The sequence below is a fragment of the Artibeus jamaicensis genome, unplaced genomic scaffold (genome assembly GCF_021234435.1).
Source record: "Artibeus jamaicensis isolate MK-2021 breed Jamaican fruit bat unplaced genomic scaffold, CSHL_Jam_final scaffold_916, whole genome shotgun sequence".
Lineage (NCBI taxonomy): Eukaryota > Metazoa > Chordata > Mammalia > Chiroptera > Phyllostomidae > Artibeus > Artibeus jamaicensis.
Genome location: NW_026522059.1, coordinates 14,934,432 through 14,949,886, shown reverse-complemented (window position 1 = coordinate 14,949,886; position 15,455 = coordinate 14,934,432). Strand labels below are relative to the sequence as shown.

Here is a 15,455-nt window from a genome sequence, read left to right as displayed (position 1 = left end):
TTTGTTTGATGTTTATAAACTTGCAGTGTTCTGCAGAGCCTATTACATCAGTCAGGGAAATAACAGAACCCTTCACCAAGGGGGAATGGAAAATCCCTCTCCTTAAATAGGTAAAAATTGAAGGAGTGTGCAGATCAATCTTGGAAGTATAGACTGCCAGCACAGCAAGGGACTTGAAAATTTATATATTTTAACACTCTCAATTTATGAACGTGCAAAATAAGTCCCAGGGCATTGTAAGATGGCTATAAAAGGCCTTGCAGCATCCCGAAATTCAGAGGGAAGCCGGATTCTGGGAAAGGAAAAAAAAGATAGGAATGGCAAAGCCAGGAACCTAGTGATAGAGGCTAAAACCAGAATGTTTTTAGGATGTTATTTGGCAATCATCATCATCATCATCATCATCACAAAAGCAACAATCAGTAACCATGGCTACAGTTGCCAATGATGATCTTAGTAGGACTGAACTAAGTGCTTTACATTTTTGTAGAAACATAACCATGAGTGAGACTGAACTCAGACTTGAGAATTGCACAGTGTTAGACAATTGTATTACACCTTGTCTCTCCACAGGCTTATGCCATACTGCTGTAAGAAAAGATAGGATTTCTTGAGAAGGGTACTGACACTGTAGACCATCTAGGAAGTGTTTCACCCTGGGCAGGAAACAGCAGGACTTCAGTGGTAGGTTCTAGACCAAGGGGAAGGAAAATCTGCCTGCCCCATTCTACCATCAAGAGGAAACCTGGTCTGCATCCCAAGAACTGGAGATGTCTATTCTCTCCCTGTGGTTATGAGAAGCTGCACTTGGTCATGTGGGAACAGGCAAGATTAAGGCTCCATTTGAAGCCCCACAGTCCTAAAAGCTTGCACCACGTCTAAGCTGACCTCTGTATTGCACTTCACTTCTACAGCCCTGGGCCTTCATTATGCCTATTTTCAATTGCACTGGAAGAAGTTTGGAACAGCATGGGCAGGGCAAGTTTCTTCTTCCAAGGCCAGAGTGGTGGGGGCAGAAGACACACTTCCCAGGAGAACAGCTGTCTCAGGAGAGACCCTCAGCCGTAGAGCACCTGGGGTCACTCCGAAGCCTTTGTTCTTTAAAGGCTGCTACACACAGATGCCTTGTGTTCCAGCAAAGCCTGGGGAAGCAAAGGGAAAGGGCTTCCTGATGAAGTTGAGGGAGGCTGAGAGGCAATAACAATACAGAACATACAGAACATCTGGCATAGGCTGGAAACGTGAGCAAGTGGTAATCAGGAGTATTTATGTACTATGTGACCTCCTGTAGGTGGAAAGGGGCAAGGAAGATTCTGGAGTTCCCTTCCCACATGCCACAACAGCTTGGGGTATTTTTATCTCTACATTAAAGGGTAGGGCAACTCCCTCAATTTGAAAGACTAATAGACGCAGGTGCTGGACATTTGTGATATGTGCATATTATCTCAATTAATCCTTACAATAATTCTTGGTCCAGTTATCATTTCCCTCATGTTTAGATGAATAAATTGATATTTATAGAAAATGAATAACTTCCCCAAGTTCATGGCTTCTTCCTCCCCCCAGAGCTTGTGGTTGGCACACTGGGCCATCCCTTGTAGGAGAGGCACTGAAATGTCTCTTACCAGTCCCCCAAAGCCCAGGTCATCTTCCCACAGAGCAGCACTGTCACACACTCAGTGCCTCCTCCGCCAGGACCAAAAAGGAAGCACAGATTGGGAACTAGATTTTAGCATTTACTGATCCCAGCAAAGGATGGGATGATATATTCTCTGCCGAGTTTCTCCACCAAGCACGGAGGCTGGTAGCCCTGGATTTCCTGGGTCCAGATCTCAAATTCACATCAATCGTGGCTGCAGGCAGAGTGCCCAGAGCAGGAGGGCACAGCTCAGCCATGGGCGGCAGTATTCCATTGTCATTTCCATGCCTGGTTGTGGAAACCTCAGGACGGCAGCAGTGAGAGGGGTGTGGGGATCCGGAGCAGAAAATCCTACCTGCTGACCACAATCTGCCTGATGGAGCACTGGCCACCACAATGATCTGAGTGGAGCTCACACAGGCTTTCGGCTTCTTTTTTTTTTTTTTTTTAGGAGATGATCTCCTGTCTAGAACAACAGGCTAGTCCTATAATCAAAAATCCCCAGCAGGAGGCACTTTGAAAGAGCTGCTACTGTCTCCTCTGGTCTCACCTCCAATTCTCGATGTAAAATTAGAAGTCTACTCTGGGGACACCGCTCCCATTTCCTAGTCTTGGCACAAAGGGACAGTAGTCAGAGCAGGATAATCCCTGCCACATCGATTTCCTGTGCATGCTCCTCACGCCTCCAGGGAGACACTTCTGCTTTCAGGGCCTATTAGCAGTTGTGTCTCTTAACCTCCCCGTCAGCCCAGCGGTGGGTCCAACAGAGGCTCGGCTCCAATTACTTCATCACCGCATGGCCTGGCTGGCCTGGGTCTCACAGTACCGCTTGCCTACGCTGAAAACTGCACTTTCCACCAGCGCAGGGACAAGCAAAGCATGGCACTGGATGGAGCCTGAGCTGTAGGCTGGCGTGGGAGGAAGTCAAGGACCCACATACCAATTAGCCAGGCAGCAGAGGCCATCAATCAAGTACGGCCTGAGCTCCCAGCAAGCAGGTCAAGCCAGGATCCTGCCTGGAAATCACACTGAAAATCCACCCCCAGAAAAAGGTGGGGCAGGTAACCTGGCCAGTGGCAAAGGCTGTCATTTCAGCAAACCAGTCCGATCCCACAATCTAGACGGGAAGGGCCTTACCACCAGCATGGTCCTGAAGATATGCACTCCATGTAGGAAATAATTCTCTGTTCCTACTCATTTCTAGAAAGTTCTTGGCAAAGACTCCTACCGTCCCAGGGAAATTAGACTGGGAAATGGCAATACAATGTATTGGTCATTTTATTACCTTCTTTGGAGATACAGAGCCACCTCCCTGAGGCCAAAACAAGGGGTCCTTTTAATACAGCAGCACTTCCCTGAGGTTGGCCTAAGACCCCAGGGGAAGCTGTAATAATCTGCCATTGGCTTGTGTTTGGCAAACAAGTTCACCATGGCAGTTTAGTTTAGCACTTACTGTAGTCCTTATTATGCTCTTCGTACAACAGGCCACACCCCTCCCTGTTACTCTGTGAATTACTGTTGACCTGCACTTTTCTCACTCTTTTCCACGCTTACTCTTAGACCTCAGAAACACACCCACACACACACTCTCCTGGTCTATAATTTAGACCTTCTACTGGGAATATTTGTGAAGAATGGTGTAACACTGTGCTTCAGAGCAGGGTTCTGGGGCCAGGCTGCCAGGCTTAGATTATTGACCATTTTATTGACCATGCAACATTAGGCAAATTACTTAACCTGTCTGAGCCTCAATTTCATCATCTGTCAGATGAGGATAATGGTACCGACTTAATTGGGTATCACAGGAGCATGTAGAACCATGCATGGCACACACACTGATTTTTGGCTCTTATTACCGAGGCTGCTGTATTTCTCAGCTCTTTAGTGCCTGCTTCTGTAGTCACAGGTGTGGTTCCAAAAGTATCCTTGAACTTGAAGACCTCACAAGCTGTTTCATGAGTGGGTAATTCAGTGTAGTTGGAGCAAGAGGGCAATGAGAAGAATTGAGATTTCCAGCAGGCCAGCAGGAAAGTCAAAGCACGCTTCAAAGTTCATTGCAGCCCACAGTGGAAGTGGGCCCAAAGCTTCCACTCTGGAGGGGGCAAATGAGCCCTTGCTTCTGGAGGGAGAAGTGTAGTGTCCACAGGTGATAGAAAGGTGGCAAGCATGACCCGAACCACAGGGGTCAGGCAGGGACCTGGGTGGGCTACAGACCAGCATGGGGTCAGGAAGACTTGTCTCAGTAGTGAAGCTCCTCATCATTCTCACTTGCCCCCGGGGTCACTCCCGCCTAGCCCTACTGCTTCCAGACCTTGACCTTCTGGAGCATGGGAGAAGAGGCCAGTTATTTCAGCGCCTGGACACTTCCCTTCCCTGACCCCACGTTTCCAGAAGCAGGTTCACTGTTTGGCCTTGAAAACAGGTGACCATGAGAGAGAACTTCCCATAGACCCCTGCACACTAAGAAAACCCTTAGAACAAGAACATTTGGAAAGTTCACAAAAACACTGAAAAAAGAAGTCCCTGTTGTTAAGGTAGCTGTAGAGCTTCTAAATGTTTTGGCAGATGAATGCTTTTTTTTTTTTTTTTTTTGCAAATGGACTTTTACACGGAGGCTCAAGATATAAAATCACAAAATGCAGGGCTGCTGGGCTGATGGGGAGAACGCCTCAGGCTTCTGCGGCCGATCCTGGGAAGCTTCCACCTCCAAGGAACAGCCTCTGGGACTTGCTCTGAGGAAGGGACAGAAGGGGAAGCCTGGGGCCCATCCTCTCAGGGACCCGGTATCAGGTTCCTGGGGGGGGGGGGCATAAGAAAGTACACAAACTGAGTGCCTTAAACAACAGAAAGTTATGGTCTCCCAGTTCTAAAGACTAGAAGTACGAGGATGAAAATGTCAGCTGTGTTGGTGCCTTCTGAGAAACAAGGGAAAACCTGTCCTGTGCCTCTCCCCTAGCTCTGGGGGTTTGCTGGCAACCCCCCTGAAGCTAGTGCTCCCTGGCTTGCAGAACATCACCCCAATCTCTGCCTTCATCTCCACGAGGAGTCATGTGTGTGTGGGTGGGTGAAGGTGGGTGTTTATCTATCTCTCTCTGTGTCCAAATTCCTCCTTTTTGTAAGGACACCAGCTATTCTGGATTAGACTCCACACTAATCCTCATCTTAACAAATTATTTCCCCAATGACTTCATGTTCAAGTAAGATCAAACTCTCAGGTAGTAGGAATTAGGACTCCCACATAGAAATTTTGAGGGAGGTCATTCAACCCACAACAGCCTCCTGCTTGGACTGTACTTCCGAAGCATTCCACAGCACTGCATTCTCTTCCCCGACGCTCTCCCCCGCCCCACCTCCACGGGGAGGGTGACGAGGAAAAGCCGCAGGAGCACCGAACAGGCCAGAGGATAAAAGACTGTGATGGAAACTGAGCCCGACACCTAATACGGGATTGAAGAGCAGGACAGAAAAGAGGAAAGTGCAGTGGGGAGGTGCCAATAGCATCCACAGCCGAGAAATTGCAGGATAAAGGGATCAGGGCAGCCACAGGCTTTATAAACTTCCCCAGGAACAGAGTGGGCAGCTTGTCTGCATAAAGGACGTGCACTCGGCCGATGGTGGACCTGTGTCCAGAGCGTGCCTGGGAACCTGCAGTTGTTTCCAGGCCGCTGGCCACCCCGGCTGCCCTCCAGGGCACAAGCACGGTCTCTGCCCTAGTTAAGGAGCCTGGCACCTTATGTGCCCTTTTCAGACTGGCCACCCCAGCGTATTGGGCCACCGGATTCCTGACAGGAAATCCTGACTCTACGTGGGTTTGGAGTCCCGCTCTTTCAGCCCATTGGTGGATGTCCTGCCCCTGGAATGAAGAGCAATGAGACCGAGCAGAATCTGGATACAGGAAAGCTGAGGAATCCAGAGAGTCCAAGCAGGATTCCTCCCTCACGAGGTAAAAGAAACTATCCTTCAACAGAAAGTCTCAAAAAAAAAAAAAAAAAAAAGAAAAGAAAAGAAAGAAAGTCTCTCCTAGGAGAAGGGATAAAGGTCATCATTAGAGTGGACTTTGGAAAACGTTGATGCCCAGGTTATGCCTCAAACCACGGAAAGCAGAATCTTAGGGCAGCATCCAGGAACCAGTACCAGTACCAGTGCTACCAACCTGCAGTGCTGCTGTAGAATATGTTAGGGGGAGGTATGTGTGTGTGTGTGTATATATATATATATATATATATGTGTGTGTGTGTGTGTGTGTGTGTGTGTGTATATATATATGTGTGTGTGTGTATATATATAATGTATATGTTCATACTAAGTGTAATATCAAATACATTATGTGTGTGTGTGTAACATACAAGGCTTGTCTAGGAGGTATCCAGCCATGTAATATTAAGAACAGAGACATTGCTTGTATTAAGATACAAGCAACATTGTACACAGGACAATGACGCCTCAGTCCCCTTCAAAGTAGGCACCTTGGGACCTCACACAGTTCTCCCAATCACTGTCACCTGCCCCACCATATTTTCCTGAATGTCATTGATGGTCTAAAATCCCTTACCTTTCAAAGGTTATTGTAATTTTGGGAGAAGCCAGAAGTCGCAGGGCCAAATCTGGACTATAGGGAACTGAGTCCCCTGGGTGATTTGATGTTTTGCCAAAAAACTCTGCACAAGATGTGATGCATGACCGGGTACATTGTGATAAAGCTGCCCATGACCAAATGCCCATAACTGCAACCTCAGAATCATCCAAATAGTTTCCACAGAGGAATGTTCAAGTTTAATATGATTTTGATACAGATTGGTTGCTCTATTAGCTGAATCATTTTGAATGCGGTGGCCACACAGTACACATGCTCACTCAATCAAGGGCATCTACCACCCCCACTGACTAGTGCAGTGAAGTCATCATTGCTCACATACGCACATTCCAGTCCACGCTCCTGGGCTGCCAGGTTACATCAATGTCACACAAACCATTTCTTGATATATTAACAATGGCTGGACTTTTTCCAGACAGACCTCATATATACACAGATAATAAATATATGTGAGTGTATGTGTATGTATAAAATCTTCAAGTCACAGAAAAAACAAAGTATGCCCTTTTCACTGTCAAACTACAACACTGTTTCAGAGGCCTACTGGAAGATGATTTAATCACCGAGGAATACACCTCTGTTTGACCTTTTCCTGGCCACTGATTAGGGCCCAGACACTTTTACAAGTTAACCTGTACATTTTACTGGTACACTGCAAATAATCTCTGTCCAGCAGTAACATAGCTCTATAGGATATTACACAGTTTTGTATCTTATCTAACAATCTATTTCTAACCTAGAGATCTTCTTCTAACCTAGCAATCTTAATCTGACAGTCTTTTCTTATTTTATTATCTATACATACCTAGTTTCCTTTTTTCCCCTTGAATTAGCTTTATCGTATTATTGGTTCCCTCATTAACAAACTGAATTACATTTTTGACAAGGGTTCATAATATTTTGTACCAAAGTCTCTCCTTTTTTAACTTTCTGAAAATCATGCTTTGAAAGTAGGTCATCACCGGTATCCTGTCCACTGACCCCCTTACACTGCCTCCAATGCTGGCGTCCTCTTAAAAACATTTCTCCAAAAAGCCTCCCTGACGCTGGAAATTCCCACATTAGAACTTAAGCCTGTAGCATTACAACACATCGGGTAAATGATTCACCAGATTGTCCGGCCAGTCACCCATCAGGTTCCTGTGGAAATAGAGCCAGAGAGGGGTATGTTCTGAAGAAGAAACGAAAGTCAAGAGAAGAAATACAAACTTAAGGGGAAGAAGGGAGCTCATTTAGGAAGAGGGAGGGCAACAGTGGTGGCCCGCGGCACCTGAGGGTGGGTGGCCGGGAGAAGCAGAGGGCCTCAAGGGCAGAGAAGCTGGCTGGCCCGGGAGACATGAACTACCTACTTCACGCTGCTGGCCCAGTGTCAGCCAGGACCTGTGACATGAAGACAAAGGAAGGGTGAAGATAGTGAGAGGGCAGGAGTGAGAGGGAGAAGGAGAAAGAGGTCTGAATGATTGGATATGGGCTCAAATAGGCTGCACTGATCTCAGCGTCCAAACATTTCTAACCGGCTGGAGCGGCATGCTGGGCAGCTTCCGGAAGAATGCCTGCTGCCCAGTACCCGCTCCAGTGATACTCAGGGCCCAGGGCTAGACCCAAAGATCATTGACTCTGTCTTGTCCCCTGACTTTGACTTTGACAAAATCATGTTCAAGCCGATTTAAAGGAACCATAGCCTTATTATAGAAATTCACCAGGCCTCTCTGATCATTTTTGTACTTAATGATTACATGCTATCATTCACCATGGAAAGTAACCCAATTTCCTTTTTTACTATGGGAAGGAAGCCTTATTTCCTGTTATACTAGCTTCTTAAAGATTCAGCTGAGCAAGTATCCTATTTTGTCATGTACAATGCATGCTTTTTGCCCAAATTTTTTAGGGAAAAATAAGGATGTCGATTATACATGGGTATAATTATTACAGACCATGGGTATAATAATTGGTACAATAATCCCATGTATGTATGATACGCACGAAAATGTGGGTGCACATCATACATGGCAAAATACAGCAGATTATGTTATAGGTTTGAATGTGCCCCCTCCTATCTCTGACATAGTCACACACTAAGCTGAAGTCAGCAGTTTTTTGGCTAGTTCATCAGCAATGGTAGCAGACCTTTCCAGCAAAGGTGCTGTACCACCAAAGCAATTGCGTGTGTGAGTGCCCCCAGCCAGGCTGAGCTAATTTAACATGAAGTAATCAGAGATAAGAAAAAGCCACAGGAGTTATAAAAATATACACATCAGGTATCCTTCCTGAGGAGACAGGAAGTTTATCGGTGGTAAAGAGTGTACCAAATGATAAGAAACATGAAGCAGAGAATGAAATAAAGATTTTATGAGAAGTTAAGACACACCAGAACAACTCTTTTTCTCCTACAAAAGGAAGAAAAAGCTCAACTCAGAATTCAGCAGAGTTTTGCCAAGATGGGAAGTCACTTTAACAGAGGAGACACACATTACAGAAAAGATGGATGAAGGCATCTTTCACCAAGGAGGACAAGATGCTGTGAGCCAAGGAAGAAGAGCTTTATCTGAAGAAAAAAACACACTGTGACAACCACTGAGAAAGAACATCTCCAGCGGGAAGGGAGTCTGGACGTCCATTTGGAAATACTCAAGTCAGGAATCCCTAGTGCTCCTGAGAGGGAAGACAAGCAGTTGTGAGCACAAGGTTCAACTGAGAGAGGCTTCATCTTTCATCTTCTCGGAGTCTCAGTGCCATGAGGTCAGGGGTCAGGCACTCCCCCCACCCAACAACAAACTCTTTTAGCCATTCTGGTAGGACCTCACTGTTTGAGCTGAGTATCAGGGTTAGACATAAACCCCTTTCCTTACTTCCCCATCTCGTAACGTCTTTATATTCTGCTCATTCCAGGAGTAGGACTAGGATGAGCATTTGTTCTTAGACCCAGGACAGCTATTCAGGGAGCTGGGAATGAGAACCTTGACAAAAGCCTGTGGTCTTGACTTCTACACCCAGATCAGCACCAAATAGCAATTTCCTGTTTACTCTGACCCTGTCAGACCCCCAGGGTGTTTTCAGTGATTGGTGTTAAAAAACTCATTAGCCACTAGGAAAAAATTGTATTGTATCTACCTCGCTCCAGATAGAAAAGTTAATTCCAAATAGATTTTTTTCACCCATAAAATATTGAAAGAAAATACGAGGAAATGTGGGAGACCATTTTTCTACCTATGGGTCAAGTTTCAGTAAGAATGAAGCATACAGTGATGTAAACGCTGTTAATACTTGGTTCTTTCATTTGGAGTGCCTAAGCCCAGCTTCTGCAGGAACTATGACAATCACTTCCCTGGAGAATTGTCCTTTGGCATCTTGAGCTATGTTGCTGTGAGCTCCTCCTCTCCACATCCTCCTGAAGCTAAGGCGAAGCCTACCCAAAACTACATCCTCCCTTCTTCCCCTTCTCTGTCCTAATTGTCACCTTTCACTTACAGCTTTCTCCTGAGAGTATTTCTCTACTAAATCACTTACATATAAACCTACATTTCAGCCTCTGTTTCTAGGAAACTCAATTATGATACCTGTTAACAGAATAAAAATGTAAATAAGGGTAATGTAGCAATGTCATAAAAAATTGTAAGATATTATTTATGTATCTATGCCTGTATATGTGTATGGATATATTTATCCTGAGCATGGAACTGTTTTCCCCCAAAATTCATATGTTGAAGTCCTAAACACATTATCTAAAAATGTGACTGTATTTGGAGATAAAGTCTTAAAAGAAACGATTAGGTTAAAATGAGGTCATTGGGTCGCCGGTTCCATTTCCCAGTCAGGGCACATGCCTGGGTTGGGGGCTGGGTCCTCAGTTGGGGATGTGCAAGAAGCAACCACACACTGATGTTTCTCTCCCTCTCTTTCTCTCCTTTCCCCTCTCTCTAAAAATAAACAAATAAATAAAATCTTTTTTTAAAAAAAATGAGGTCATTAGGGTGTGACTTAATCCAGTCTGATTGGGGTCCTTATAAGATGAATGCAGAGAGACACCAGGGTCACACTTGCGCAGAAGGGTCATGTAGAGACACCTTGAACAGGCAGCTGTCCAGGAAAAAAGCTGCTGAGTGACAAGTGATGTCATCCGCCATAGAACTTTTTTTTATCCCTTCTACCTTTTAGAGGAGAAAGCTGATAAAAATACACCTGGTGTCCTGGGCCCCGCTGCCTTGCCTCTAATAACTGTTGGCAACCAAAACCTGTGTTTTTTGTTTACTCATACACACGATATTTCTGACACCAGGTGTGTGGATTTTTTCCCACACCAACAAATTCGCTGACACCAGCTGGGTGCCCTGCAATTCGATTTCATTCTGGCACTAACTGGAGTTCAGGCAGACCCCGCGGGTTACAGATTCAGTCCCACAAGACGGCCTGCCCTCCACCTCACATTGCAAGCAGTCCATCACCAGGTCGCCCCCAACTTTCGCCCACCTTGGTACACAACTGGTTCCCCCTTAGGACTGATTGGTACACCAGTCCTTGGTCCACCACTTCCTCCTTAGGACTGATTAGTTGCCTAGGCCTGCTTATTAAACTCAGGGAAATCTTACTTATATTTACCAACTTATTATATAATAAAAGATATGATAAAGGATGTAGATGAACAGCCAGATGAGGAGACACACAAGGCAAGGTGTAGAAGAGTTCTGAGTGGAGGGGTTTCGGTCCCCATGGAGTTGGATGTGACACCTTCCCGGCACATTGGTGTGTTCACCAACCCGGAGGCTCCACGAACCCCAAGCTTTTGGGACCTTTATGGAGGCTTCCTCATGAAGATATGATAAATGACTGACTCCATCTTCAGCCCCTCTCCCCTGTCCAGAGGATGGGGAGTGAAGCTGAAATTTTCAAGCTTCTAATCATGATTTTGTCTTGCTGGTGCCAACTCCCCTTCCAAAGCTGTCCAAGAGCCCACCAATAGTCACCTCATTAGGACAGAAGACGTGCTACCACGCAGGAAAATTCCAAGGGATTTAGGAGCTCTGCGTCAGGATAGGTCTGCGTCAAAGACCAAATGTTAAAACAAAAGATGCTCCTCGTGCTTTTGTTACTTAAGAAATTACAAGGGTTTCAGGACCTCTGTGCCAGTGACCAAAGGTGGGGACCAATACATAATTTTTCTATTATTGCACAGAGACAGTCTGCAAGCCAAGGAAAGAGTCCTCAGGAGAAACCAAACCTACTGGCACCTTGATCTTAGACTTGGGGCCAGCAGATTAACCTACCTTGTTTAACCTACCCAAACTGACTGTGTGTGGTATTTTGTTATGGCAGCCCTAGCAAACTAAACACACACACACACACACACACACACACACACACACACTTAGCAGTTGGCAAAAGTAGGTTTACAGTTATTCATATGGGAAAGACATCATAACAATACAAGAATGAACTGTGTTTTGCATACTTGTAACTGTAAACCTACTTGTGCCCATTCCTGCATAAATAGCTTTGTCTGTTTCACACACACATGACAAAACATTCCAAAATACAATGTATACAAATAGCATCCATAAATACTCAAGAAAAAAAAAAGGGTTTTTTTAAGTAGACAAGTGACTTAAGTGGGTAATTCACAAAAGAATAAATCAAATGCCAATACATATTTAAAAAACATTCAGCCCCATTATGTCCTCCTTTTGGGCTGTATCTGCTCTACTGAACAAGACCCGTCTTCTCTGCCACCGCTCTGCATGTTATCGTCCATGCCAGCCCTCCTCCTTACGACACCCACACCAAGTGTCAGGACAGTTCTGTGCACAGTGCAGGTATTAAATAACCATTGATGATAATGTAATAGTGTTCTGAGGTGGAGAAAAAAAAGCTAGTGTTCAGATAATTCAATTTAAAAAGCTATCACAACTGTTCAGAAAATCATAAAAGAAGAACAGTAACTAGCTCTATAAGTAAGAGAAAAATGTTCATCATAATAATGAAAGAAATGCAAATCAAAGGTAGTTGGATTATTACCATAGATAGTAAGCTAATTATTAATAAGATAGGGAGCAAAGGAAATTAGACACTGAGCTTAAAAAAGTGGGGAGCATAAGCCTGCTCGCTTAGCCAGGAAGCTGTAGCAGTTACAGACTTATTCACACAATCGTGGGGACTGCCACCAAGGAGACTTAATCCTAGGAGCACAGGAAATCTCTCCAAGAGCATTGTCTACCCTCCAGTACCAGGCTGTTGGGGGGTGCAGAAGGAGGTTCTTGAGCACAGAGGCCTGTCAGTCTAACTACAGGGTGGAGTCATCAGAAGCTCATGAAAGCTTCAGAAATTGATTGATTGCTCTGAAAAAGCTTCTGACCTTTCCGAATCCCAGATACATAATCCCAGGGGAGCAAACAAGCGATCTCTCTCTCCCTCCCTCCCTCTCTGATGTGCACTCACCTTGTGCATTCGAGTACTCTCTCTCTCTCTCTCACCCAGGGGAGTCATGCAACCATGTTGGTCTAGCAGCTGTGTGGGCCCCCAGCAGAGCAGGCAGGCTCCAAAGGACTAAGAGTTAATATGAAACAAAACCTCTGGACACTGGCCTTTGTTTGGCCCTGCGAAAGACAGCTGAGCTTTTTCCTTGGCGAGAAGGAAATGGGACACTGGAAACCCAGGGGTGAGTTTTCACCCAAATAAGTCTTGCAACATGACAGTACCCTATGCATGGGCCCATAAAATGCTTTTCTCTTGATCTCGTGGAAGAGCCTGATTTTTACCAGCAACGGGGTTGCTTTTTACAGGTTTGCACAACATGTAAACCAAAACCTAGAAAGCCTTGCTACCTGCAGTGTAGGGACATGTATCTCCAGTTTGTTGGCATTGTGAATTGGTACATAGACTTTGGCCATGCATTCCTGGTCATAAACCCTAAAGAATAAGTTAAAATTTAGAAAGCATCATAAGAAAGGCAATATTTATAATCGTGGTATTTATGATGGCCCAAAATTAGAAATACCACCAAATGTCCAGTAATAAAGGAATCATCACATAAACTACAAGAATTTGCTCAAGGGAATAATATATAGACACCCACAATGGCAAATATAAAAACCAAGTATCATTATAAAGTTAACATAAATGATAAATTAGGGTATTAAACTACATATGCAGAATGATTATAGCTATGTGAGAATACATGCACATAAAGAAAGACTAGAATGAATACAGGAAAATATCATAGTTTCTGACTCGTTTTCCTCTTCCTTTTTCTCTCTTTTGAACTTTTAACATTTGGGGGTTGTACGTTTCTTGAAAAACTAAAACTTTATTGAGGAAAAGGAGACATTCACATTGTATTTAGAATAATAAAATGAGACGATGCCTACAATTTTAAAAAGGTACATCTCAATACAGGAATCCCCCAACCGAGACTTAGGTGCGTAGTCACACCGACAGCTCTCAATTCCTCAGACCCTGCTGCTGCCACCACTGCGCTCAGGACTTTACATGGACTGTCCCATTTAATCCTCTGACAACCCAGTGCAGTCAACAGGATTAACTTCTTCAATGCAACAGACGACAACATGGAGCCTTAGACCAGTAAAGCAGCCCATGCAAGCCCATAGTCAGCAGCAGCTGTCACAAAGAAGGCCAGCTGTCCCCAACGCTGCATGCCTCCAGTCACGGAGAATCATAGTTCACTGCTGAGCCAGGGACACTGCCCGGCACCCCTCACTCCTTGGCATCCGGGTGGAGCCTTCCTGCTGGAAGGCCCACAGCACATCCTAGGATCTGTCCTCTGCAGGCCAAATGCTGACCATCTATTCAGGAGGATCAGGTCAATAAATTAGTCAACAGTCTAAAACAAAGTGAGCAAGTCGCAGAAATAATGGCCCCTTTATTGTAAGAAATGGTGTTTAAAAATGACAGTACCATTCTCCACCAATCCAGCTGCCAACATTTGTAAAATTTTAGTTCCCCAAACTGAAAAGAGTGCCAGGAAATGGGCGATTTTCTATCCTCCTGTTGAAAAGTCAGCTGATGCTCCCTCTCAATGGGACAATTTATCAAAGAGTTCAAGAACTTCAGAATTCTGTAAAATCCTTGACCCAGGGTTTCCTCTGGAAATTATCACAATAAATAAATGATGTGAGTAAAGATTATAGATACAGTATTGGTTTTTAAGAGATATTTATAAGACTAATAGAAATTATCTGAATATCCAGCTATAGAGAAGTAGAGAAATTGTACTTTGGCTACACAATGAGTTACTATGCATCTATTTTAAATTATGTTAGAAAAAAATATTTTACAGCCTGGGATTATCATGATACATTATACAGTGTGACTTCATTCTTCCTATGTTTTAAAAACACATCTATATCAGGCATGAGTTTGCTTCTTGCATATAGGTGCAAGAACTGTCACATTTTAAAATTTTTCTAAATCAGATCAAGTCTGGCTTGGCACCCTGTCCTGCCTGACTGAGAGGAAGCACTGTGTCAGGGACTGTTGGTACCTCTCCCCTAAAACAACTCAGCCCCCCACCCTTCTCCGACACACATATACACACCTTACTTTGGATCTTCCTACTATCCTAGGGCTAATGTAATACCAAAAAATGGAAGAGGTACTATCTTTAGACAATAGCTGTTGCCATCAAAATATACCTTGATATTGACATGGGTGCAGTTCTGGAGGTGGGGAGAGAGATGCCCTTGTAGCACTGGATGTGGGATAGGCTTGGCTACAAAAGGTTTCTGCTGCTGATCTCAGAACAGTCCTACTGAGGGTGTGATCGCAGGGATACACCACCAGTGGCTTTGCCATTCTGGGTGTGCTGAGTTAGGGCTGGGGGAGCACAGGTCTCTGACCTTTAGAGAATCTGCACCATCCTCTTCATCAGCCTCTCTTGGAAATGTCAGCTCCCCTCTGGGAATACTCCACCCTTTATATTTAAGCTCCAATTTGCCTCTGTCCTCCCCATACGGGAAAGCTCTGCCTCAGTTCCATGACTGCCTAATCTTCCAAAGCTTTGGATAATTATTTCTCCAATGACCTCTAAGACCCAAAGAAATCTCCACCCCTCAAGTCCAATCCACACACACAAGGACACTCATACTCAAAGATGCACACAAACCCACACACCGATGACCTTAATTGTTAGAATGCAAATGTAGGCGTGTGTTTTTTTTCTCACAAGTATGTGTGTGTTAATTTTAAAAAAAAAGAATAGAAATAAAGGAGTGG

General features: G+C 44.6%; 1 long non-coding RNA gene across 2 annotated transcripts in view; it reads right to left on the bottom strand.

Annotated features, from left to right (window-relative positions):
- Positions 1–12,742, bottom strand: part of LOC128626756 (uncharacterized) — a 46,144-nt gene extending 33,402 nt beyond the window's left edge. For both annotated transcript variants that reach the window (XR_008390807.1, XR_008390806.1), the window contains exon 1: positions 12,663–12,742. This is a non-coding gene — a long non-coding RNA (uncharacterized LOC128626756). The remainder of the gene's footprint in view (positions 1–12,662) is intronic.
- Between the last annotated feature and the right edge of the window lie 2,713 nt (positions 12,743–15,455).